The sequence below is a fragment of the Delphinapterus leucas genome, chromosome 2 (assembly GCF_059928025.1).
Source record: "Delphinapterus leucas isolate spDelLeu-1000000601 "Yukka" chromosome 2, BTC_Dleu_Yukka2, whole genome shotgun sequence".
Classification (NCBI taxonomy): Eukaryota; Metazoa; Chordata; class Mammalia; order Artiodactyla; family Monodontidae; genus Delphinapterus; species Delphinapterus leucas.
The window spans coordinates 71,760,576-71,786,818 of NC_143130.1; the positions used below are offsets into that span (position 1 = coordinate 71,760,576).

Genomic DNA, 26,243 nt, shown 5'->3' on the forward strand with positions numbered 1-26,243 from the left:
GATTATTATTACCAGTGAAATACCAGTCATGGTGAAGAGTTATTTCATTGGATGAATGTATTACAAGGAGTTCTCCTGTTTATTTTACTGTTTTGTTACTGCGTATGTTTGAATTTGGGAAAGTGAATTCCATTTTATATCTTACAATGATAAACTTTGAATTCTAAAACCTAATAATGATGGTAGAAATGTTGTGAAAAAAAATGGAAAAGAGAATAAGGAGTACTTAGTAATAATCCTAACCTCTAGGAAATCCTCCAGGTTTTGGATAAATATAAACAAAGTATTAGATTTTAAACCTTAAATTTAGTTACTTAATAATCAAAAGGCATGTTAAACTACACATTTGTTATCTTGTTCTAAAGGAAGAAGAATGAGGGCCGAAAGTTAAAATTACATTATACTTAACTTTCTTTACATTTTAGGCCAGAGCAAGGCCTATTTCTGTTCGTATTAGGTTTCTTTTGCTGCATAATGAATTACCATAAACTTAGCAGCTTCAAACACTCATTCATTACCTCAGTTTCTGGAATCAGAAGCCGGGGCATGGCCGAATTAGGTTCTTGGCTCAGGGTCTCACAAGACTGAAATCAATGTGTCAGCTGGGCTGATTCCCTTCTAAAGCTTGGGGTCTTCTTTCAAGCTCACATAGTTGTTGGCAGAATTCAGTTCCTTGCAGCTGTAGGACCCTGGCCCCTCTTCTCTTGCTGGATATTAGGCAGGGCTCTAAAGATGGGCTGGATGTTAGGAGGCCACCCACAGTTCCTTGCCATGTGGCCCCTCCATAGGCCCTTTCACACTTCAAAATCTCTTTCACCTGGAGAGCCCAGTTCCTTTAAGGGCCACTGAGGATAATCTTCTATTTTAAGGTCAACTGATTTGAGAATTTAATTGCATTTGCAGAATCCCTTCACAGCAGCACCTAGATCAGTGTTTAACTGAGTAACCTGGGGAAGGTGTGTGTACACTGGGGCACAGGAATCCTGAGACCATCTTAGAATCCTGCCTACCTTTATTAGTCTGTTCAGGCTGCTATAACAAAATACTACAGACTGGGTAGTCTATAAAAAACAGAAATTTATTTCTCACAGTTCTGGAGTCTGGAAGTTGGAGATCACAGTGGCAACATAGTTGGGTGAGGGTCCTCTTCTGGGTTTCAGATTTCTTATTGAATCCTCATATGGCAGAAGGGGCTAGGAGTCTCTCTGGTGCCTCCTCTATAAGGCACTAATTCCATTCATGAGGGTTCCACCTCAAGCAACTCCCAAAGGCCCCACCTACTAATGCTATCACCTTTGGGGGTTAGGATTGCAACATATGAATTTTGTTCATTCAGACCATAGCACTACCATAATAATGCTTTATAACAAACATTTGAACTCAATAAGTTATATTTAAAACGATGGTATTTATTAAGTATCTGAGAGCAGCATAAATGACTTAAAAAATAAAGAGAGAACCAAGCCAATAATTCAGAGGCTATATGAAAGTAAATGAATGATAGATAATGCTGCCTTGGTTAGTTCAAGCTAAGGAGGAGAAAACTCCCCCAATACAAACTCACGTTCTATTAATCTTCAAGCAGCACTGATTTACGCTGGGCCCAGAATTCACTGAGGAATCATTGCATAGCGTCCAGCCCCTTTTGCTAACACAGGATCAACTTGGAGCGGGCAGCGTGTCTAGGGCATCTGGTGGGTAAGAACCATCTCCTTTTGTTTTACCCCTTAGTTGCTACTAAGAGGAGTGATGCTGTATCCCCCAGATTAAGATCCTCTCTTAAAATCCCACTGTGACAGGTGATAGGTCACCCTGGCATTTTTGAATATTTGAATTTTAAATTTAAAATGTCATCATCAGAGGCGTCATTCATCGTGTCACTGACTGCCGTCATCAAGCCCAGGAAAGCGGGAGGCTGCCCGTATTTGCAGCCCATCTTCCGTGTAGAATTGTGATGGGGTCAGAGCCACGATTAAGGAAACTTCTCTGATTGCAGTGTTTGGGTGGGGAAAAGCAGGAGGGTTTTCTTCTCAATTTTTTTCTATTAAATCTGACAATTTAAGAGATATCATTAAAAAATATTCTTCTCCCCAGGAGAGAAAGGGCTTGGCTCTTCAATATCTTTCATTGAAACCATAAGGCTCTTGTTATATTCACCATATTAGGCTTCAAGGCCTTGTCTTTTCTGACTTGGAGCACTGAAGGCATTTTGATCCCCTTCCAGTTCTACAAACAACGTTCTTTAATCAGCTTGAGGCATCACTTGATCAGAGAAAAGCACTTCCTCACTCCCTAATGCAAACAGCACCTGCCAATCCCCCATCCAGAAGCAAGAGAGAAGGGCTGTTCTTTGAGCCCGCAGAGCACTGTTAATTCAAATGTACATTAAACCAAAGAAAATAACCTGAAACCTACAGCCTCATTAATAGATGCAGAGCATAGTGGCATTTAGAGATTTAAAAAAAGTCCACGGACCCACATATCCACACAACGTATTTGTTTACTTATGGCCAGTGTGAGAAGCCTGATATTGATAGCATGGTGTTTCATTTCCACTGGCATTAAGTTCATCATCTTAGGGAAAATGTAAAAAGGATAAATAACTAAACGGGAAGTAAAAAGTATATTGTTAATTGCATTGTTGATTAATACTGAGCAGGCTGTAATAAACCACACATTTCTCTTTCAAACTACTTGTTTTAAGCTTTCTCCAATTTTAGAAGGGTAGGATATATATATATATATGAATATATAAAATATGTAAATGTATATATAGTTTAACTAATATGATATGTACAATGACATATAATGTATATATCACATATATATTATATATGTAAAATCAGTTATGATTAGCTGTGTTGTGTTGCAGCAATAAACAACCCTCAAATCTCAGTGATTTAAAACAACAAAGGTTATTTCTTGTTCACACTATATGTCCCTCCACTCTGGGGTGTCAAATGTTTGTTTGTTTTGGCCACGCCATGAGGCTCGTGGGATCTTAGTTCCCTGACCAGGGGTGGAACCCACGTCCTCGGCGGTGAAAGCATGGAGTCCTAACCACTTGACCTCCAGGGAATTCCCTGTCCCTCCACTCTGTGTCATCCTTACCAAGAGAGCTAGGCTGATGGAGGCTCCCTTTAGTGCTTCTGCAATTGCTCTGCAGGGGAAGAAGAATGAGACAAATTGTGGACACACTCTTAAAGATTCCAGTTGGAAATGACACTAGTGACTTCTGCTCACATATCACTAGCCAAAGCAAGTCACTGGGTCACACCCAATTCCAAGGGCAGAAGACAGCCAGAAATATTTGGTGAACAGTACTAATATCTCTCTCTTTCTCTCTCTCACACACACACTCTCTCTCTATATATATATCTATATATCTATATTTAATGTGTAGATTGAAAAGGGGGGAAATAAGTTCAGTTGTAGCCAAGTGAATACAGTCAACTTTGGTTTATCATTGTAATATTGTTACTAAGTTTAGAATCACTGAAAACAATGACATAGCCTATGTTCATAGAATATACTGCAGTCATTTTGAAGCATAAGGCAGATCTTTATGTACAGACATGCAAATATCCCCCAGAAATATTGAATTTTAAAAAGAGCAAATAGCAGAATACCATGCTATCATTTATTTGAAAAAAGACATATAATTATATTTATGTGCATATGCCTCTGTGTGTGTGTGTCTGTGGGTGTGTGTGTGACATGCATAGGAAAAGGCCTAGAAAGGTTATTACCAAACAGTTACTACTCATGGGGAACAGAGAGGGATTTGTGTGGCATGTAAGAGACTATCACCCTTTTTACTTTACATAATCCTGTATTGTTTGAATTAATTACATCCATTTATTCACGTATTGTTGTATTATTTTCCTAGGGCTGCCTCAACAAATTACCACAAAATTGACAAAACAGAAATTTACTCTTTCACAGTTCTTGAGACCAGAAGTCTGAAATCTGTCAGGACCGTGCTTCCTCCCAAGGCTCTAGGGGAGAATCTGTTCTTTTCCTCTTCCAGCTGTTGGTAGCTGTTGGCATTCCTTGACTTGTGGCCGCATCACTCCAGTCTCTGCCTCCATGGTCACATTGCTTTCTCCTCTTCTGTGTGTCTCCTCTGTGTGTCTCTTCTAAGCATATTTGTCACTGGACTTAGGAGCTACCTGGATAATCTATCATGGAGGGATAACTAGATTTGGAGCTGGAAACTAGGGCAACGTTGGTGCCATGGGCTAAATTCTCATCTCAAGATCCTTAAGACTCCTTTTCCAAGTAAGGTCATGTTCACAGATTCCAGAGATTAGGATATGGACATAATTTTTTTAGGGGGAAGTGGAGTGGAGGGCATCATTCAACCCACTACCCTTACGTAATGTGAAAAAAATTGGAAAGGAAAAGGTTGAAAAATGGGAAATCACTATTAACAGTGATTACTTCAAGGAGGGAAAAATGTACAGATTTTCTACAGTGAACTTATATAACATTTATAATCAGTAAAAACAAACAAACGAACAAACAAAAACATACAAAATAATAGAGCAATAGTAACAACCAGCACCATAACATAAAGCAAAACACGGGCAGGTCCTGACTTACACATACCCTATTAACAAATGACCCTGACACATCAGAAAGGAGTGGAAAGGTCACATCTTCACACTCAGCGATGGGGCCAGGTGTGGGGCTTAGATTTAGACCAGGGACCCTACAGCAGCCTTGGGTTTTAAGAACCCCAGAGACGTTAGCCTTCTCTCATGCAAGGATTGGTACCCAGGAAGAGCCACCCACCTCACCAGAAGAGGGGAAGTACTTTCCTGGTGTTGATTTGTAGAAATTAAAATGCTTTCTTTTTAAAATGCTTTTCTCCTCAAAGAAGCAACATTATTAAGTAGAGGTTGCAAGCCTGAGCCCAATTTCAGCCCAACGATGTGTCTTATTTCATCTACACTGTGTATAAATCTTTTCACCAACTATTTTCACCTGAGATTTTGGTGTTTTGCTTCTCCTGACCTGCTGCACTGGGCCTGCATTCTCCCAGGGCAGCCACTGCTGGAGCTGGGGAGGGGCTGCACCCTTTAGATGGGACATGCGCAGTGGTCTCCATCATTCCCTGGTCTCCTGACCCAACTCTCCTCATTTACATTGTCCACCTGGCCACTGCAGGCATTTGAGTTTGCAAACCCCCGATGAATAGAATGAAAATCATTTTGTGGTACTAAGACACAGTACGTGAAGGGTTAAGTGGGCTTGGGCACACTGTTGCTTCCAGGGAAGAATGCGATCTGAGTTCCAAATAGCCAACAAATGAACTTGAAGCAGACAAACTGTTCATAAATTGGCGACTCCTCTACAGTGATGTTTTATGCTCTGTGTAAACAAGCAATGGAGAACGCATATCCATATATGCACGCAGATGCCAGAAATTCAATTCCATGGGCGATTTGGGAATGGAGTTTCAAAATTCTGCTGAGGATGATCATGTATGTCTGAGTCTGCATGCAGGTGGGCGTGTGTGTACCCCTGGGGGCCTGGATGTGCTGTCACTCTGCTCAGGCCAGAGCCTGTCCTTGTAACCCCAACTGTAGGGCTTGAGCCAAAATTAACCTCATCATGATTGGGTTAGATCCGGGGGCCTTTACAGAATTTCCTCTCTGGGATCTGTGTTGACTCCTGGCAGGTGTTTCCAGCAAAGCTCTTGAATTTTTAATTTGAGTTGAGCTGTGGAGGTGAAATGAAGTGGGTCATAGGGGGAGTGTTGCCTTATCCAGAGCTGGAGCCTTTTGGGAAGGCAGTCCTTTTCCGTAATTTTCAGAACAGATTGCTGACTTTCAAGACCTTTGTGAGAAGAATGCTCTTAAGGTTTTCCCCTCCTAAGTTGATAAGTATTTAATGAGCACCTACTCTGTTCATAGCAGTTGGTTAAGATACACCAACAAATTAAGATGTGGGCAGTGCTTGCAGACCAAGGAGCTTTCAACCTGATCAGGCAGTGGAGACACAAAGAGGCAAAACATTAAATAACAGCACAATGTCATGTGAAACAGATAAGATGCCACAGGTAGTGAGCCGTGAATTGCCGCATGGACGTGTATGTGGAAGAGTATTGCCAAATACACTTAGAGACTCTAAGTATACTGTCTATAGCTTCAGGGAAGAGAAATGTCATTTCAGGCCAGGGGATGGCCAGGCAGTGGAGGTGGTGGCTGAACCGAGTGTAAGCAGAGCAGAAGGTAAAACACCAAGCAGACATGTGACAGTGGGAGAATGGAAGGTGGCTTTGGCTGAATGACAGGGTACCTAATCCTGGGCTTTGTTGCATAGGCAGTGGGGAGCCCTTGAAAGTTTTTGAGCAGAGGAATGGTATGAGCCCATTCATACATTGGGAGATCAATCTGGACACAATGTCAGGATGGTTTGGAGGAAGAAGAAGGAAATGAGAACAGAAGGAGACTGGGAGGGAAGCTCCTACGGAGGAGAAATGGCTTCAGCTTGGGTAGGTCAGAGGGACTTGAAAAGAAGGGATAGATGGGGGAGAGTCTTAAAGGACTTGGTGGCAGACAGATTGCCATGAACGGGGAGGAGGAGAAGGGGCAGCAACGGCATCAGGGAGGGCTGACTCTCAGTTTGGAGTCGGAAACTAGGACAACGGTGGTGCCACGGGCTAAAAGAGCCAAGAGTGGCGGGAGGTCCACTGAGAGATGGCGAGAAGAGCAGGCTGATTTGAGTCCTGCTTTGAGGCCCTCATGGGGTGCCCAGATGGCAATGACCCAGCTCTGGTGCCACATTCTCAACTACCCTGTGGTGCTTTCCACCTGTATGTGTTCATCTCTTAACGCACACTCTGGGGGCTCAACACCAGTAAGTGGATGGGACCTATTGTGGATGCTGAAACTCACTCGGTAGATATCCACGCCCCCACTGCCTTTCCAGCTGGTGCCCAGTAGTCTCAGAGTCAGCAGACCAACCACCATGAATCGTTGCCTGGTTGAGTAAGTATTTGTACCTGAATGATATGAGAGATGTGCAGTGGTTATTCTACTCCGTATCTCCACCTTCGGGAAGGCCCATGCCTCTGAAATTCTACAAGCTCTTTTGATTATGCTTCCAGGGTTCAGCACTCCCCAGTGTCAGAAAACCCTTGCTTACACTCACTTCATATTATTCACACCGAGCTTTGACCTTGACAATGGCGTTTCTTTTTTCTTTTTCTTTTTTGGCTGGGCGCAAGGCCTGAGGGATCCTAGTTCCCCAACCAGGGATCGAACCTGTGCTCCCCGCAGTGGAAGCGCAGAGTCCCAACCACTGGAGCACCAGGAGATTCCCCGCAATGGCGTTTCAAAGTGCCCCTGCTTTTCAACTAGGCCCCCTTGACGTCTGTGAGCTCATGTGTATATGGGGGCAGGGGGGAGTAATTCCATTAAAGGAAATTTCGGCAGGGACATTATTATGTTTTTGCAGGTAATTAATGAATACTCATTAATTACTGCCATGCCTTCACCGGAATGGGGAAAGCAAAGGAACAGCCACCCTGACTGTTTGGGATTGTGGCTAAATGTAGGGACAAAATCACCAAGCGAAGCCTGTTCCTAAGGGCCGATTGAGGATGCATTGTTAACGGGATTCTGAGTAAACCCGTCCTTATTCCTTTTTATTCTTCCTGTTTCTTTGTCCTCTTCAGCTTTCGCCTGTCGGGCATCAAGTCCTTTTTCTCTGCTCTCTGTGCTCCCTCCACTTCAATCCTCGCCCCCCTTCTTTACCCCACAACTGGTCTGCATTGATACTCATTCCAAAAAAATTACCCAGCCCATTCTGCGGTGGAAAGCTGAGACCAGGGACTGGTGCAACTGTTGGAATATATAAACGTGACTCTTTTTCAGGTAGCATCTAAGATGCCAGTCATAGCAGCCTCATTTTAAAAACTATTTATATTCACAAAAGTCTATAATAGCATTTTTATTGTGTACGCCTGTGATTGGGCGCGTGTTTTTCCCCATGCCAGTTTCTTATTATCGTTCAACACTGACTACAGTCTTAAAAGATAATGAAAACAGAAACACTCTTTTTAAAAGGCGATGACTGCTTTCCATGTCCTGTGCTCCCCTGCCTGAAGGGGCCGGTTTAGTGTTTAAACCATCCGGCGCACCTGACTCCCTCAGAACCCAAGTTCACATCCTTGCAGCATTGACTCAGTCTTTTATTCCTCTGCAGAGAATAAATTGAATACCAGGCTATTTACTGCGCCGGTGTCTTTCAGATGAGCCCTTAAAATCCAAAGGCTGTCTTTGGTTGCTGGGGATGTTGGAGTTTTTTTCCTGTCCTGCTGTCCTTGCCCTGGGTTCCAGAACCTGGCCTGGTCCCAGATGTCACGCACTCGCCTTTGAAGAAAGACGTTTATTTGGGCCTTTCTTTTCTCAGCTCCTGCTGTTTCTTTGCTTCCATGACATGACCTGCTGCTTTCACCCCTTAGTTTTCCGGTGCATTAAAAAAATCAAGTAACAAAACAGTTTCCCTCAGAGTGAAAGTGCTACAAATACAAGCTCGGTACCTGTATTCCATTATTATGAATAACTCACCAACTCTCATGCCATGCTTATGATTGACTTGCAATTATGGGTTGTGTTTTTTACAGCGGCTTCTGAATGGTATTCTCCCCTGGTTGTTCCTTAAGCCAAGCCTGGAACCCCTGGGTCACATGAGAAACGGTGGATTATATAGATTCTACCCTATCGTTGTTGTTTTTTACCCCAAGCCTAGATATTGGATCTGTCATTAGTGATGCAATAATAATACCTTCCATTTGCCGTCTTATGCCTTTTCAAAAGTGCTTTCCACGTTCTTGTGATTGATTCTCACAGAATGCGTTTGACGCAGGCAGTGCAAATATTACGGCCTGAGTTTATAAGGAAACATACAAAGCGAGGGTAAATGACTTGCTCAAGTTCTTACAGCAAGTCTAAGAGGGACCTGGGATGGAACCAGATTTCATGATTTCAAGGTGTGTGGTTTTCCTACGGCCACTGCATCTGTGATGAACTCAAGGCGGTTGCTTTCACATACAAGATTTCATTGGATCCTATGCTGACCTTACAACCAAGGGTGAGCAGGTATTATCCTCATCTTCCAGATCAGGAAGTAGAATCTCAGAGACGTCGAGTTACCAAGATAATATGGTGATAAATAACAGAGGCAGGATTTGACCCCAAGGCTCCAAGCCCACTGCTCTTGGTGACACTTGGCTGGCTGATTAAGGACACCACCAGCTTGGCCAAAAAACTTAGACTCATCCTTGGCTCTTTTTATTTTCTCTTAGCTTATATCTGAGTCATCAGTAAATCTTTCTGATTTTACCTTCAAAATATATTCTAAATCAACCATTTCTCACCACCTCCACTGCTATTATCCTGGTCGAAGCCTTTGCTTTTTCTCACCTGGATTGCTGCAATAACCACCTAGCTACTGTCCAAAGATGGTCCCCAATGAATCAGGCCTCCTAGGAGTCATGCCCGTCTGGTTCTGCAACATTGAATTTCAGCTGGTCTGTGACCCATTTTAATCAACAGAACGTGGAAAGATGTGATTCGGTGCATTTCTGGTGTAAGCATTGAGAACGTTTTTGTACTTCTGAGAGCCCTTGAGCCCCCTGTAAGAAGTCCAGCGACTCTGCTGGAGAGACAAAGTGAAGGGGCCACGTGGAAAGTCCACATGAGGGGGTAGAGGCCCTGAGGCTGTGGAGTGAGGGAGAAGCCCCCCTGTCAGAGTTCCAGCTGAGCCCAGCCTTTTCATGGTCCCCACAGAGGTTCCAGGCTTGTGGGTGAGCATCCTGGGCATTTCAGCCAGTGGTACCCTCATAGACTGCAGCCCAGACTGATGTCACCTGGAGCGGAAGAACCATCCAGCTGAGCCCAACTGACCCACAGAATTGTGAGAGAGAATAGAATGATCGTAGTTTTAAGCCACTAAGTTTTGGGTTAGTTTGTCGTGTAGCAATAGAAAACAAACACCTGTTCCACTCTCACTTGCTACCGGTCTCTTTTCCACACAGATTTTTAAAAAATTGTTTTAAAGTACATACAACATCTTAACCATTTTTGAATATATAGTTCAGCAGTTAAGTACATTCACATTGTTGTGCAACCCGTCTCCATAAATCTTCATGTTGCAAAACTGAACCTCTGTACCCATTAAACAACTCCCCATTACCCACTTACCCCAGTCCCTGGCAACCATTATTCTGTTTTCTGTTTCTATGAATTTGACACTTCTAGGTACCTTGTATAAGTGGAATCATATAGTATTTGTCTTTTGGTGACTGACTTGTTTCACTTAGCGTGATATCCTCAAGTTTCATCCAGGTTTAACATGTGTCAGAATGTCCTTCCTTTGGTTGCTTCTACCTCTGGGCTATTGTGAATAATGCTGCTATGAACAAAGGCATACAAATATCTCTTTGAGGCCCTACTTTCAATTCTTTTGGGTATACACCCAGAAGTGGAATTGTTGGATTGCGTAGTAATTATATTTTTAATGCTTTGAGGAACCATCATACAAAGAAGATTTTAAAACATAAATTTTGTCACTCCGTTGCTCAGAACTCTCTGTTGACTTCTCATTACTCTTAGAATAGTATCCAAGACCCCTACTCTGGCCTACAAGGCCTGATGTAACCAGCCCACGGGCACCTCACCAGCCTTCCTTCTTCCTTCTCTCTGCTTCAGCCTTTCTCAGCGACTTACTGCTCCTTGTCACCCCAGGCATGACCCTACCACAGGGATTTTACACCCGCCATTCTCTCTGCCTGAAATGCTCTTCCCTGGTTACCAACATGGCTCTCACCCTTATCTCATTCAGGTCTCAGTTCAAATGTCCCTTCCTTCAGAGAGGCCTTCTCTGATCACCCCCATCATCTGTATGTCTTTTTTTAAAATTCCACTTTATCTCTACCTGGTAAGTAGGGAATTTATATTAATGGCACACACATATAATACTAACCAAGTGCCTGGCTCTGTTCTAAACACTTCGCATATATTATACGTAAATATGCTAAATAATTTCCCTAAGGCTCTACAGCTAGTAATTGACAGAGCTGGGATTGAATCAAAGCGATTGGGATCCAGAATCCACTATATTATACACACCTCAATATAAATGTATATGTGTAAAATATGTATATATCATGTATGTGCTTTTTATTGTCTCTCTCTCCCATTGGGTGTAAACTCCACGAGGACAGGGACTTTGTTTTGTTCACTGTTCCCCAGGGCTTAGAACAATGTCGGGCACATATTAGGTTTTCAATAAAAGTGAATTGAATGAATCAGTGAGGGAACGAATGAATGGGTTCTTTGTATATTAAAAAAAGGCTCTCAATTGTTTTCTCCCTTGACTTTGTGCCCTCAAAGCACAGCTAGCCAAATAGAGCAATTGCACGTTGTAGGTGCTCAAGAATTATTTATTCAGTGAATGATTTGTGAGCTGCTTGAGGACCCAGACCTGTGTCTCTTATCTCTGTCACCCTCACAGCCCCAGTCCCACTGCTGGGCTGCCCAGCCTTTGTTGCTGCTGTGGGAGAGGAGACTTTATTGAGGGAATCTCGTCTCCTGTGTTGTGGCAGTGAATAGGGGCACTTGTTATCGCAGAAGTAGCTGCAAGGAAACTGAGGTTGCAAGTTCGAGGCCAAAGACTATGTGGAAGAGATACCGTTTTCAGAATCTTTCACTGTTTTCAATCCTACACATAAAAAGCCTCATTTTCTATAGGATTCAGTGTCAGCTTGTTTTATTTTTTTATTTCTATTTTTAATAGATCTTTATTGGAGTATAATTGCTTCACAATACCGTGTTAGTTTCTGTTGCACAACAAAGCGAATCAGCCATATGCATACACGTGTCCCCATATCCCCTCCCTCCTGAGCCTCCTTCCCAGCCTCCCTGTCCCACCCCTCTAGGTCATCGCAAAGCACCCAGCTGATCTCCCTGTGCTATTCGGCTGCTTCCCACCAGCCAACTGTTTTACATTCAGTAGTGTATATATGTTGATGGTACTCCTACTTTGCCCCAGCTTCGCCCTCCCACCCCGTGTCCTCGTCCATTCTCTGTGTCTATCTCTTTATTCTTGCCCTGCCACTAGGTTCATCAGTACCTTTTTTTTTTTTTAGATTCTATATATATGCATTAGCATACACTATTTGTTTTTCTCTTTCTGACTTACTTCACTCTGTATGACATACTCTAAGTCCATACACCTCACTAAAAATAACTCAATTTCGTTTCTTTTTATGGCTGAGTAATATTCCATTGTATATATGTGTCACATCTTCTTTATCCATTCATCTGTTGATGGACATTTAGGTTGCTTCCATGTCCTGGCTATTGTAAATAGTGCTGCAATGAACATTGTGGTGCATATCTCTATTTGAATTATGGTTTTCTCAGGATATATGCCCAGTAGTGGGATTGCTGGGTCATATGGTAGTTCTATTTTTAGTTTTTTAAGGAACCTCCACACTGTATTCCATAGTGGTTGTGTCAATTTACATACCCACCAACAGTGCAGGAGGGTTCCCTTTTCACCACACCCTTTCCAGCATTTATTGTTTCTAGATTTTTTGATACTGGCCATTCTGACTGGCGTGAGGTGATACCTCATTGTAGTTTTGATTTGCATTTCTCTAATAATTAGTGATGTTGAGCATCTTTGTCATGTGCCTCCTGGCCATCTGTATGTCTTCCTTGGTGAAATGTCTATTTAGGTCTTCCGTGCATTTTTTAACTGGGTTGTTTGTTTTTTTGATATTGAGTTCCATGAGCTGTTTGTATATTTTGGAGATTAATCCTTTGTCTGTTGTTTCATTTGCAAATATTTTTTCCCATTCTGAGGGTTGTCTTTTTGTCTTGTTTATGGTTTCCTTTGCTGTGCAAAAGCTTTTACGTTTAATTAAGTCCCATTTGTTTATTTTTGTTTTTATTTCTGTTACTCTAGGAGGTGGGTCAAAAAAGATCTTGCTGTGGTTTATGTCCAAGAGTGTTTTTCCTATGTTTTCCTCTATAAGTTTTACAGTGTCTGGTCTTACATTTAAGTCTTTAATCCATTTGGAGTTTATTTTTGTGTATGGTGTTAGGAAGTGTTCTAATTTCATTCTTTTACATGTAGCTGTCCAGTTTTCCCAGCACCACTTATTGAAGAGGCTGTCTTTTCTCCATTGTATGTTCTTGCCTCTTTTGTCGTAAATTAGGCGCCCATATGTATGTGGGTTTATCTCTGGGCATTCTATCCTGTACCATTGATCTATATTTCTGTTTTTGTGTCAGTACCATACTGTCTTGATTACTGTAGATTTGTAGTATAATTTGAAGTCAGGGAGCCTGATTCTTCCAACTCCGCTTTTCTTTCTCAAGATTGCTTTGGCTATTCAGGGTCTTTTGTGTTTCCATGTGAATCGTAAGGTTTTTTGTTCTAATTTTGTGAAGAATGCCATTGGTAGTTTGATAAGGATTGCATTGAATCTGTAGATTGCTTTGGGTAGTATAGACATTTTCACAATATTGATTCTTCCAATCCAAGAACATGGTATATTTCTCCATCTGTTTATGTCATCTTTGATTTCTTTCATCAGTGTTTTATAGTTTTCTGTGTACAAGTCTTTTGCCTCCTTAGGCAGGTTTATTCCTAGGTATTTTTTTTTTTTTTTGCGGTACGCGGGCCTCTCACCATTGTGGCCTCTCCCGTTGCGGAGCACAGGCTCCGGACGCGCAGGCTCAGCGGCCATGGCTCACGGGCCCAGCCACTCTGCCGCATGTGGGATCTTCCCGGACTGGGGCATGAACCTGTGTCCCCTGCATCGTCAGGCAGACTCTCAACCACTGTGCCACCAGGGAAGCCCTATTCCTAGGTATTTTATTCTTTTGGTTGCAGTGGTAAATGGGAGTGTTTCCTTAATTTCTCTTTCTGATTTTTCGTTGTTGGTGTATAGGAATGCCAGAGATTTCTGTGCATTAATTTTGTATTTGCTACATTACCAAATTCATTGATTAGTTCTAGTAGTTTTCTGGTGGCATCTTTAGGATTTTCTATGTATAGTATCATGTCATTGGCAAATAGTGACAGTTTTACTTCCTCTTTTCAAATTTGTATTCCTTTTCTTTCTTTTTCTTCTTTGATTGCTGTGGCTAGGACTTCCAAAACTATGTTGAATAAGAGTGGCGAGAGTGGACATCCTTGTCTTGTTCCTGATCCTAGTGGAAATGCTTTCAGTTTTTCACCATTGAGAATGATGTTTGCTGTGGGTTTGTCGTATATGGCCTTTATTACGTTGAGGTAGGTTCCCTCTATGCCCATTTTCTGGAGAGTTTTTATCATAAATGGGTGTTGAATTTTGTCAAAAGCTTTTTCTGCATCTATTGAGATGATCATATGGTTTTTACTCTTCAATTTGTTAATATGGTGTATCACATTGTTTGATTTGTGTATACTGAAGAATCCTTGCATCCCTGGGACAAATCCCACTTGATCATGGTGTATTATCTTTAATGTGCTGGTGGATTCTTTTCTTTTTTAAATTTAATTTATTTTTATTTATTTTTGGCTCTGTTGGGTCTCCATTGCTGAGTGCGCGCCCTCTCCAGCTGTGGCCAGTGGGGGCCACTCCCCATTGCAGTGCCCAGGCCTCACTGCGGTGGCCTCTCTTGCTGCGGAGCACGGGCTCCAGGTGTGCGGGCTTCAGCAGTTGTGGCTCGCAGGCTCTAGAGCTCAAGCTCAGTAGTTGTGGTGCATGGGCTTAGTTGCTCCGCAGCATGTGGGATCCTCCCAGACCAGGGCTCGAACCCATGTCCCCTGCATTGGCAGGCAGACTGTCAACCACTGCGCCACCAGAGAAGCCTGTGCCGGTGGATTCTGTTTACTAGTATTTTGTTCAGGATTTTTGCCTCTATGTTCATCAGTGATATTGGTCTATAATTTTCTTTTTTTGTGATATCTTTTTCTGGTTTTGGTATCAGGGTGATTAGTGGCTTCATAGAATGAATTTGGGAGTGTTTCTCCCTCTGCAATTTTTTGGAAGAGTTTGAGAAGGATCGGTGTTTGCTCTTCTCTAGATGTTTGATAGAATTCGCCTGTGAAGCCGTCTGGTCCTGGACTTTTGTTTGTTGGAAGATTTTTAATTACAGCTTCAATTTCATTACTTGTAATAGGTCTGTTTATATTTTCTATTTCTTCCTGGTTCAGTCTTGGAAGGTTATACCTTTCCAAGAATTTGTCCATTTCTTCGTGGTTGTCCATTTTATTGGCATATAGTTGTTTGTAGTAGTCTCTTATAATCCTTTGTATTTCTTCAGTGTCAGTTGTGATTTCTCCTTTTTCTTTCTAATTTTATTGATTTGTATCCTCTTCCTTTATTTTTCTTGATGAGTCTGGCTAACGGTTTATCAATTTTGTTTATCTTCTCAAAGAACCAGCTTTTTAGTTTTATTGATCTTTGCTATTGTTTCCTTTATTTCTATTTCATTTATTGCTACTCTGATCTTTATGATTTCTTTCCTTCTACTGACTTTGGGTTTTCTTTGTTCTTCTTTCTCTAGTTGTTTTAAGTGTAGGGTTGGATTGTTTATTTAAGATTTTTCTTGTTTCTTGAGGTGAGATTGAATTGCTATAAACTTCCCTCTTAGAACTGCTTTTGCTGCATCCCATAGGTTTTGGGTTGTCATGTTTTCATTGTCATTTTTTTCTATGTATTTTAAAAATTTCTTCTCTGATTTCTTTAGTGATCTCTTGGTAAGTTAGTAGTGCACTATTTATCCTCCAGGTATTTGTGTTTTTTATGTTTTTTTCCTATAATTGATTTCCAATCTCATAGCATTGTGGTCAGAAAAGATGCTTGATAGGACTTCAATTTTCTTAAATTTTTGAGGCTTGATTTGCGACCCAAGATGTGATCTATCCTGGAGAATGTTCCATGTGCACTTGAGAAGAAAGTGTATCCTACTACTTTGGGGTGGAATGTTCTATAAATATCAATTAGATCTATCTAGTTTATTGTGTCATTTAAAGCTTGTGTTTCCTTATTTATTTTCTGTTTGGATGATCTGTCCATTGGTTTAAGTGGGGTGTTAAAGTTCCCTACTATTATTCGATTTCTCCTTTCATGGTTGTTAGCATTTGCTTTATGTATTGAGGTGCTCCTATGTTGGGTGCATAAACATTTATAATTGTTATATATTCTTGGATTAATCTTCTGATCATTACGTAGTGTCCCTCCTTATCTCTTGTAACAGTCTTTATTTTAAAGTCTATTTTATCTGTTATGAGTATTGCTACTCCAGCTTTCTTTTGATTTCCATCTGCATGGAATATCTTTTTCTATCCCTTCATTTTCAGTATGTATGTGTCCCTAGGTCTGAAGTGGGTCTCTTGTAGACAGCATATATACGGGTCTTGTTTTTGTATCCATTCAGCCAGTCTGTGCCTTTTGGTTGGGGCATTTAATCCATTTACATTCAAGGTTATTATCGATATGTGTGTTCCTATTACGATTTTCTTAATTATTTTGGGTTTGTCTTTATGGGACTTTTTCTTCTCTTGTGTTTCCTGCTTAGAGAAGTTTCTTTAGCATTTGTTGTAAAGCTGGTTTGGTGGTGCTGAATTCTCTGAGCTTTTGCTTGTCTGAAAAGCTTTTGGATTCTCCATCAAATCTGAATGAGATGCTTGCTGGGTAATCTTGGTTGTAGGTTTTTCTCTTTCATCACTTTAAGTGTATCCTGACACTCCCTTCTGGCCTGCAGAGTTTCCGTTGAAAAAGCAGCTGATAGCCTTATGGGGATTCCTTTGTATGTTATTTTTTGTTTTTCCCTTGCTGCTTTTAATATTTTTTCTTTGAATTTAATTTTTTTTAGTTTGATTAGTATGTGTCTTGGTGTGTTTTTCCTAGGGTTTATCCTGTATGGGACTCTCTGTGCTTCCTGGACTTGGGTGACTATTTCCTTTCCCATGTTAGGGAAGTTTTCCACTATAATCTCTTCAAATATTTTCTCTGACCCTTTCTTTTTCTCTTCTTCTTCTGGGACCCCTATAATTCGAATGTTGGTGCATTTAGTGTTGTCCTAGAGGTCTCCAAGATTGTGTTCAAGTCTTTTCCTTCTTTTTTCTTTATTCTGCTCCTTGGCAGTTATTTCCACTATTTTGTCTTCCAGCCCACTTATTTGTTCTTCTGCCCCAGTTATTCTGGTATTGATTCCTTCTAGTTTATTTTTCATTTCAGTTATTGTGTTGTTCATCTCTGTTGGTTTGTTCTTTAGTTCTTCTAGATCTTTAGTAAACATTTCTTGTATTTTCCCAATCCATGCTTCCATTCTATTTCTGAGATTCTGGGTCATCTTTACTATCATTACTCTGAATTCTTTTTCAGGTAGATTGACTATTTCCTCTTCATTTATTTGGCCTTATAGGTTTTTACCTTGCTCCTTCATCTGTGACATATTTTTTTACTGGTTGTTTGGCCTGAGGCTTCCAACACTGGAGTTTGTGGCTATGGGTAGAGCTGGGTCTTGGTGCTGAGATGAGGAGCTCTGTGAGACCTCACTCTGATGAATATTCCCTGGGGTCTGAGGTTCTCTGTTAGTCCAGTGGTTCAGACTCGGAGCTCTCACTGCAGGAGCGTCTGCCTGACCCCGGGGCTTGCGCACCAAGATCCTGCAAGCTGCGTGGGGTGGCAAAAAAAAAAAAAAATAAAGAGAACAATAACAATGTAAAAAATAAAATTAGAGTAGGAAACTAACAGATATGTTAGAAAGAATGTAAAAATAAAAATATAGATGAATCAACAACCAGAAGGTACATCAGTACCACAATAGTAAAAAAGAGGAGGAGGGAAAAAAATAAAAGCGGGGGGCAGGGGGGTGGTGGTGGTGGAAGGCCTTGGCTGTGGAGAGCAGGGCCTAAGCAAGGGCGAGGTTTGGGCGGTGGGCAGAGCCAATGCTCAGGACCCACAGGGCTGGAAAAGGCCCTGGGGGCTGTGCGGGGTGGGGCTTAGGCTCAAGGAACAGAAGGGGCCCAGGCGTGCTCCCCACCCCTGGTCTCAGAGGGCAGGGGACCTCACCTGGGAGCGCAGCAGGCTTCCTGGGCTGGAGTGGGCGGGGCAAACGCCCTCCTCTCCTTTCCTGCTCCTCCCGTCTGGGGTCTGGGAGGGCCCCTCCCGCCTGCCTCTCCTGACTTCCCGGGCCTCCCTCCTATGCACCCAAGACCAGTGCAGCTGCGGGTGGGGGCAACAGGGGGCCTTGGAGGGCGGGCAACCAGCCTGGGAGCTCAGCAGGCTCCCGTGCCTGAGTGGGCGGAGCAATCTCCCTCCAGTCCTCTCCTGCTCCTCCCTGAGGGCCCCTTCTTCTGTCTGCCTCTCCTGTTCTCCCCTCAGCCTCCTTCCTATGCCAAGGGCCCACACAGCCTGGAGGGGTCTTTGGAGGGCAGTGGATTGGCCTGGGAGCTCAGCAGGCTCCCCGTGCCCGAGTCTGTCAGCTTGTTTTAGACACAAAAACAAGTTTCTCAAACTATTTCCAAAACGATGTTTCAGAAAATATCCATGATCTCCTTTATCATTCTCCTCCTAAAGAACTTCCATGATGTAAAACACATCTCCTCTTGTTAGCTTTGGAAGAGCTGGAACTTCAGAGGTCTGCCTAGTGCCTTGCACAGAGAAATTGCTCCAGAAGTGAATGCCAAAATAATTAATTATTTAGTGAATTGTTCTCTTCAGAAATTCCTACAAGGAACTCAGTTCCATGATTGGGTAGTTTTTCGTTGAGGATCTGGTTGTGGTGCAACATTTTTTTTCCTCTCTCTAATTTCGAATATACCTAGGAGAGTCCTTCCAGCTACCTTTTCACCAGATTGTCATCAAAATGCAGGTCAGAAGTAAAGGAGACAGGTATCTATTGAAGAGTGGCATCAATGCATTAAAAGGTACACTGGTGGCCTTAAAGTCTTAATGCAGCTTTTTAAAATAGCTAATTTATACACCAGGCTACTCCAGTTCACCCTGGCACACTGGATCATATTATACAGAAAAGTAGATGGAACATACATATAATAGGCGATGGCTGTGCTCAGTTATGACCTTATTTTTACTGATAAAGACAAATCTCATAATTCACTGGTAGCAATGTCAGTCTTTTATCTTTCCCTGGACTCATGAGAATACAAGTCACGTCCACTGAGCCTGCTGTCTGTGTGACAAGGAAACTCAGGCAGCCAATCATGGCAAAGGTGATTCACTCATCTGCATTCAGAAATCCTGTTGGTTAAAAAGCAATAAAAGTGTTGGGGCTTTGTTTTTTTCTTTCACTCTATAAAAAGTGGCTCACTCGTGAAATATACGCCTTCACTCATCTCGCAGAGCTGCTGTAAAAAATAACATTTGGCAGTGGGAAGTGGGACTTTTGCTTGAGGAGCTGATGTGCGTGTATAATATTTGTGTATTTCTTAGATGTCCATGGACACTTATCAATGCTTCTGTGTTCCAAAGACTTGCACGGTTAAAATTTACTATGGTGTGGATCTTGAGTTTTAAAGTATACGTCAGGATTTGTAAAGTGCGAGATCGCAGAATGAAGTGGTAAGAGAAACGGGGACTGGAACAGTAGTATGGCGACATTAAGTGAAGTATTTAATTTGACTCACACTCTAGTCATGAGAAAACACTGTGCTTTCTTTCCCCGTGCTCCCTGCCTGCTCTTACTCCATGTCAGAGTCCTGGCTGCCCACATCTGCTTCACCCTCTGCCCTGTTCTTTGAGTCCTGATTTGGTCTCAGAACCCAGACAAGGCCTCAGAACACACAGCAGATTCGAGAACACCCCAAGTTGCTCAAGGGAAATAAGAAAGTGTAGGGGCTTCCCTGGTGGCGCAGTGGTTGAGAGTCCACCTGCCAATGCAGGGGACACGGGTTCGTGCCCCGGTCTGGGAAGATCCCACATGCCGCGGAGCGGCTGGGCCCATGAGCCATGGCCGCTGAGCCTGCGCGTCCGGAGCCTGTGCTCCGCAACGGGAGAGGCCACAACAGTGACAGGCCCGCGTACCGCAAAAAAAAAAAAGTGTATGGGGGTGGTGGTGCTGAAGGCTGGTCCCTGCCCCCCGCCCTGCCCCCCAACCTACGCCCTGCTGGAGCATAAATCCAGTAGAGGATCCTAGACATTTATTTTCAAAGCAGGAGCTGCATCTTCCTTTGTGCTCTGCACTGTGCTGAGTGCGATGTAGGTGCTGGATAAATGTTAATAACAACAGCCGTATGATGATGACAATGATAACGTGGTAACCCCACTTCCTTCATGCCAAGGGAGTTTAAGAGATTCAACCATTTCTTGTGGTTGATGTTAATATACCCAGGGGTAGTATTCCTTGTCTGGCAAACCCTGACCAAATGGTACTTTCCTGTTTTCCCATCTGACTGGAAAGCAGGTAGGAGGTAGGAAAGAGGTCCTGGAGCCCAGGGCTTCCTGCATGTTCATCTTCAGAACTGTCACTCTGAGAATGAGCAAATGCCCCTCATGCGTTTTGTCTGCCAATCAGACCTCTTTGTCCGCAGAGACCCTTTAAAAAAACAATAATGACACCTTTATTTTAATTCTCTTTTTTGGTCCCACTTCAGGGTTCTGCCTTTTAAATAAGCTACACCAGAGCTTCTTCCTTCTCATCTTGCTCCTAATTAAGGACAGTAGGGGGTTTCCTTTGGTCTTATTATTTTTACAGTTTTAATTACACTGATCTTAGCTTAAAACAGAACCCATTTAAGTGCTGAGAAGATATGTATTTTCTGGCTCAGTGAGGGTTTTCCCCTCCCACGCCTCTTAGAAGAGGACAGAGCTGAGAGATGGCCCCTCTCTGAGCACCAAACCTAACTAAGCTTGCTTTGTTCTGGATGAAGGACAGGGAGACCATGCAGGGACCCCAGCTGCTGCAGGAGAGAGCCCTGTATCTTCAGGAGAATTGGCATTTTGCCAGAAAGAGCAGCCATCATGGTGGGAAGCCAGAGCTGGGATGTCAGCTCTAGGAAATGGGCTGTCTCTAAAAGTGACTGATCCACTGGTTGCTCTTCCCTGCGCTTCATCGCACCTGGCTGGTCATGCTTAGAAGGACAGTCACCATGCCATTCCCTTCCTCCTCCTCTTTCCTCTGGATCCTGGTCTATCGCGGCCTTGTTGGAATACTGCCACTCGCTCCTTCCTAGAGTCCATGTGATTCCGTGGTAAAAGATTTTGAGCACTGAAGGCCAAGACCAAGGTTTGAAGCCCAGCCTGGGCAACACTGGTGATGTAGTCTTGGGCAAATGATTTTCTGTTTGAGCTCTGGGGACCTCTTCATAAAAGGGGATTGTGATGTCTTCTTGGGAGGGTGGTTGTGCAGGATGAATATGGTAATGAATGCTAAGTGAAGAATGCGTCTTGGCATGAAGTTGGTGCTCCATAAATGTTTGTAGCCCCTTTCCTTAGTCTGATAGGTATAGGTGAGTACCTAGAAGCGTGGGCAGATATTTGAAGGCTGGAATAATAAAGACAGCAATTCCTGAGAACACACAAACACACACTCATAAAATATCTATCTTGTCCTTTCTGCCTGTCCCCATCCCATGCTTTTCTCATGCCCCTTTTCACTGCCTCCTCTTCCACAAGCTTTACTCTGATTATTTCCAGCCCACATGGATCCTGCTGAACTCTTTTCTACTTATTGCCTCAACCACACGACTTAACATTTCACTATAAGAAGTCTTGGTTTGTATATTAAGATCTTCTCTCTCTAATAAGGTAAGCTCCTTGGGAAGCGACTAAGCATGATTCTTTTTCCTGTGTCTTTGCAGCATTCAGCACAGTGCCACGCATGCGGTAAATGTTTAATAATTGATTATTAAGTGCAGTGCCAATACTAGTTCTACCTGAGGGTAGAGACTGTATTTTATATATATATATATATATTTTTTTTTTTAATAAATTTATTTATTTTATTTACTTATTTTTGGCTGCTTTGGGTCTTCGTTGCTGCGTGGGCTTTCTCTAGTTGGGGCGAGCAGGGGCTACTCTTCATTGCGGTGCACAGGCTTCTCATTGCGGTGGCTTCTCTTGTTGAAGAGCATGGGCCCTAGGGTGCACGGGCTTCAGTAGTTGCACCACGCAGGCTCAGTAGTTGTGGCTCCCAGACTCTTGAGCGCAGACTCAGTAGTTGTGGCGCATGGGCTTAGTTGCTCCACGGCATGTGGGATCTTCCGGGACCAGGGCTTGAACCCATGTCCCCTGCATTGGCAGGCGGATTCTTAACCACTGCGCCACCAGGGAAGTCCCTATATATTTTTTTTTGTGTCTCCACAGCGGTTTGCCCAGTGCTAAGCAACTAGGCACTCACAGGTATTCAGTAAACATCTGTCAGATTGAGATTAGCTTTTGCTGTTGAAGGACGATGGGTTTGAGGGATAGTTAAGCCATTGATATGAAAAGTATAACACGAGACCTGGGGAATAAAAGCTGAATCTACAAAAGGTTGTGAAATGCCTGGGATTTGGGGAAGACGTATTTTCTTTTATAACAGTTTGTAAATCATGTCCTGGTAGGGCAGAAAAAGAACAGCATTGGGAGTTTGGAGCCTTGGCTTCTGGTCTGGACTGGGACAATTTATTTGATATGGACACGTGGGCCAGGTCTGGAACCAGGTAGCCTCTGGCTTGCAGTAAAAAAGAAGTTTCCTCTTGACTCAGGGGCCCTTTGGAAACTTGTCACCTCTCAGTGACCCTGTGGACAGCTCCCGGTTTCTTCTGATAGGTTTGATCTTGGCCCATAATCCTTAAATAGACACAACTTCCAAGGAAGCCGGTTTGCGTTGAACTGAAAGTCAATCGGGCCACTGCAAGAATATGAAATTAGGCCTCCGGGGATGGAAAGGCAGTTAGTTTTCAATTATCCACAGGTCAGAGGCAGCAGTGGGGCTGCTCATCTGGAGTCACCCTGAGAAGTGACCCTCTGTCTTGCCTAAGCGTGACCGGAAACTCAGCTGGCCCCCTCTCTGGGTTGCTCTGTCTATCCCCCGGCCTCTCACGGGGCTCATTGTCCTTCTGTGTGTGTGCACAGCCCTGGCTCCATCCCCTTCCCAGGCCCTGGCTGAGGGTCCCCCAAGGCTGGTGGCCAACGTGTTCCCTGACCTCAGGAGCTCAGATCTGTAGGCCTTTGTGTCTCTAAGTGTCCACTGAACACAGCAGACACTGCAGGAACCATGAGAGGTAGTCTTGTAGGCTACAGAACCCAGGAATAACAAAACCCAGCAAAGGCACAGGCCCTGGGCTAGCTTCATGCTGTTCTGGGGGCAACATGCAGGGGTGTCCTTAAACGCACAGAACCAGGGGTCAGGGTAAGTCCTGCATTATTGCTGGTATTCCACACAGCCTTGTTTCCCCCAGGCCGATTTCTTTCAGCTGTCCTTCGCACTTCCCCCTCAGCGAAGCGCAGGAATCCTTCCCAGCCAAGCTTGATGGGAGTTCCAGGGCAGCCATGGAGCTGTCCTCAAGTGCACAGCCTGAACGCTTCCATTAATTCACAAAACGTTCTCCACAAGGGAGCCAGACAAGCTGCATTATTATCCTTATCAATCATCTCGCGCTGAAGAAACTGAGGCAGCTGAGGGAGAGGAGGGCTGCCTGAGTTGGCTCATCTAGTGGGATGAGAAGGAGGAGAGAGCAAAGGTGCAGGCAGCCTCTGCTTGGCTCCCTCTGGGGGGCTTGGAGGGGGTAAAGAGGTGAAAGGGTGACCAGCCCACTGGAGGTGCGTTTCAAATCAGGCACCACACCAGGGCCGTTTTCTTTTCGGGTCTCTACGTCGAATACATTTTGATTCAATTTGGATGGTCTGGATTAGTGGAAGGGAATGAGGTTTAAAAGAGGTCAGCTCCATTACTCAGTGTTATTAATTATGTTATCGGCCATTAAAATCTCAAAAAACTAGGTAACTAATAAATTTTACATACTGAAAAATCACAGATGGGTCAGGCAAATGGATAAATTCTTAAAAGTATTTAATATCTGTTAAGAGGACAGAATGATAAATTCAACATTGAAAACCAATATCAGATTCGCAATTACAGGCCATTTATCATAACCAGCTGCATGGACAGCATCTTACTGTGGGGAGCACCGTGTAATTCATAAGCAGAGACCCGGAACAAGTCCATATGAAACAAGAGATAAATCTGCTTTCCATATTTGAAACTTATTTCCACTTCCTATCTTTATTGCCAACAATAATGTTATCTTTCAAGAACAAATTGTTACACATTAAACCCATGCATAATGAGCCCAGTTGAGTCAAAAACTTCCCTAAAAAGAGCTTTAAATTATTCCAAATTGGGTTATTTGCTTTAATTCTAATTCCTCTGAGAGGGCCCACCAATCTTATGGTAAGTTTCAGCACTTAACCAGACAGTTCATTTCCCAAGGTTGGACCCCAAGGTTCTGGATTTGTTTTCTCCTCCTTCTCTCCACCTCCCCTGAAGAATTAACACTGTCAGGCTAAAGAACAAACACGATAATATTTAACAGAAGTGTTAAACAAATTGCAAGAACATTGCAATTTTTATATATATATATATATATATATATATATTTTTTTTTTTTTTGCGGTACGCGGGCCTTTCACTGTTGTGGCCTCTCCCGTTGCGGAGCACAGGCTCGGGACGCACAGGCTCAGCGGCCATGGCTCATGGGCCCAGCCGCTCCGTGGTATGTGGGATCTTCCCGGACCGGGGCACAAAGCCGTGTCCCCTGCATTGGCAGGCGGACTCTCAACCACTGCGCCACCAGGGAAGCCCCTATATTTTTGATTTTAAGATGAGTGATTCTGCTTTCTTTGAATCTTTGAGTAAATGGAATGATTTGAATTCAGACCTTTGCATGTCATGGCCATGACACCAGCTAGGTCCATGTTTTGACATCTACATGTCCTGAGATCAAGTGGCAGGGAGATGATTTGGCTGTGACATCTCTCATTTCACCTACTGCCCAGGCTGACCCAGCTTACAAGACTCCAGTCAAGACATAGGATGGAAAAAAAAAAAGACACAGGATGGATTTTTTTAAACTTAATTTTTTCCTGATTTCAAGAATGAGGTGCTCAAATGTAGAAAATTTGGAATGTGGGGAAAAAAATCCTAACCTCCTCATAGAAGTCACTGCCTAATTACATTTTGGCATGTGTCTTCCACCGTGTTTTTGTTTTTGTTTTTTTTTGCTGTGCATTTTTTCTTTACACAGTTCAGATTATATATACACAATTTTCTATCCTATGCCATCATAATTTTTCTGGTTATATAATACTCCATTTTATAATGAACCGTTTCCCTAATGCTGGGCACTTAGGTTGCTTCCAACTTTTCTCCATTATAAATAACATTGCAATAATCATCTTTGTACATGCATATTTGGGTGAATTTCTAATGATCTTTTTAAGATTTGTTCCCAGAAATCTCATTGCTGAGTTAAAGAGTGTGAACATTTTATGATTTTTGATATATACTAAGGCTAAGAAGAGAATTTTATGTAAACCCCTCATTCCTGATTTTTTTAATTGTTTGTACAAGTTGCAGCCTAGAGGTTAAAATCATGGATTTTGAAGTCAGATCCATCTGCATTCAAGTTCCAGGTCTGTTACAGACTAACTGGGAGACTCAGCCATTCAGAACCTCTATTGTTGATTTCCCTGGTGGCGCAGTGGTTAAGAATCTGCCTGCCAATGCAGGGAACACAGGTTCGAGCCCTGGTCTGGGAAGATCTCACATGCTGTGGAGCAATTAAGCCTGTGCTCCACAACTACTGAGCCTGTGCTCTAGAGCCCACGAGCCACAACTGCTGAGCCCATGTGCCACAACTACTGAAGCCCATGCACCTAGAACCCGTGCTCCACAACAAGAGAAACCACCGCAATGAGAAGCCCGTGCACCACAACGAAGAGTAGCCCCTGCTCACCGCAAGTAGAGAAAGCCTGTGGGCAGCAACGAAGACCCAACATGGCCAAAAAATAAATGAATGAAAAAAAAAAAAGAATTGATGTTGTAGGAAAGAAGGAGGGTATTTAAAAAAAAAAAGAAAAAGAACCTCTATTGCCACATCTGTAAAATGGGAATCATGATACCTATGTCTCAGGGTTGTTGTGAAGAGAAAATGTAACAGTGGTTATCAGGTGCTTAGCACAGCACCCCCTGACACACAGTAAGTATTCCATAAAAGGC

The 26,243-nt window shown here is 43.1% G+C and overlaps 1 long non-coding RNA gene across 1 annotated transcript in view; it reads left to right on the forward strand.

Moving 5' to 3' along the window:
* The window catches only part of LOC111177743 (uncharacterized), a 35,958-nt gene that overhangs the window by 5,395 nt on the left and 4,320 nt on the right, over positions 1-26,243 (forward strand). Inside the window, exon 3 of the long non-coding RNA XR_002645450.3 lies at positions 1-26,243. This exon is cut by the window's right edge and continues 4,320 nt beyond it. This is a non-coding gene — a long non-coding RNA (uncharacterized LOC111177743).